Source organism: Nannospalax galili, unplaced genomic scaffold (genome assembly GCF_000622305.1).
Source record: "Nannospalax galili isolate Female #2095 unplaced genomic scaffold, S.galili_v1.0 scaffold451, whole genome shotgun sequence".
Classification (NCBI taxonomy): domain Eukaryota; kingdom Metazoa; phylum Chordata; class Mammalia; order Rodentia; family Spalacidae; genus Nannospalax; species Nannospalax galili.
The window spans coordinates 2,171,527-2,172,723 of record NW_008331662.1 but is presented as its reverse complement, the minus strand read 5'-3'; the positions used below and the strand labels follow the sequence as shown (position 1 = coordinate 2,172,723).

Below are 1,197 nucleotides of genomic sequence, written 5' to 3'. Positions count from 1 at the left end.
TTGTCAAATGTCAGGTGGCTGAAATTGTATTTACTCATATTTGGGTCTTCAGTTTTGTTCCGTTGGTCTATGGGTCTATTTTTTGTGCCAGTACCATGTTGTTTTTATGACTGTAGCTCTGTAATACAGCTTGAAATCTGGTATAGTAATCCCCCCGGCATTGCTCTTAGTCCTCAGGGTTGTTTTGGCTATCAGAGGTCTTTTGTGCTTCCATATGAATCTTAGGATAGTTTTTTCCAATTCTGTGAAAAATGTCATGGGGATTTTGATTGGCATTGCATTGAATCTATATATGACTTTTGGTAGGATGGTCATTTTCACAATATTAATTCTTCCAATCCATGAGCATGGGAGCTCCTTCCATCTTCTGATGTCTTCCTCAATTTCTTTCTTTAAAGATTTAAAATTTTCATTGTAGAGCTCTTTAAAGTCTTTGGTCAGGTTTATTCTGAGATAGTTTATTTATTTATTTTTTTTGCAGCTATTGTGAACAGAAGTGTTTCCATGTGCTCTTTCTCTGATTGCTTGTTATTGGTATATAGAAAGGCTACAGACTTTTGTAGGTTAATTTTGTAACCTGCCACTTTACTGAACATGTTAATAATTTCTAGGAGTTTTCGGGTGGAATTTTTGGCATCCCTTAGATATAATATCATATCATCTGCAAAAAGGGATAATTTAACTCTTCTTTTCCAATTATTACTCCTTTAATTTCCTTCTCTTGTCATGTTGCTCTTGCAAGAGTTTCAAGTACTATGTTAAAGAGAAGTGGGGATAGTGGACAGCCTTGTCTGGTTCCTGATTTCAATGGGAATGCTTCCAGCTTTTCTCCATTTAGAACGATGTTGGCTGTGGGTTTGTTATATATGGCTTTAATTATGTCGAGGTATGTTCCCTCCAGTCCAATTCTTTGAACATAGTAAAACATAAAAGCATGTTGAATTTCGTCAAAGGCCTTCTCTGCATCTATTGAAATGACCATGTGGTTCTTGTCGTTGAGCCCATTTATATGATTCATGATGTTTATGGACTTACGTATATTGAACCATCCCTGCATCTCTGGAATAAAGCCAGCTTGATCATGGTGGATGATCCTTTTGATGTGTGTCTGTATGCGGTTTGCAAGTATTTTATTGAGAATTTTTGCATCTATGTTCATTAAGGATATGGGTCTATAGTTTTCTTTTTTGGTTGTAT

The 1,197-nt window shown here is 35.8% G+C and overlaps 1 protein-coding gene across 2 annotated transcripts in view; it reads left to right on the top strand.

Annotated features, from left to right (window-relative positions):
• Tgfbr3 (transforming growth factor beta receptor 3) overlaps positions 1-1,197 on the top strand; it is a 209,413-nt gene that overhangs the window by 99,303 nt on the left and 108,913 nt on the right. The gene's annotated exons all lie outside the window — the stretch shown is intronic.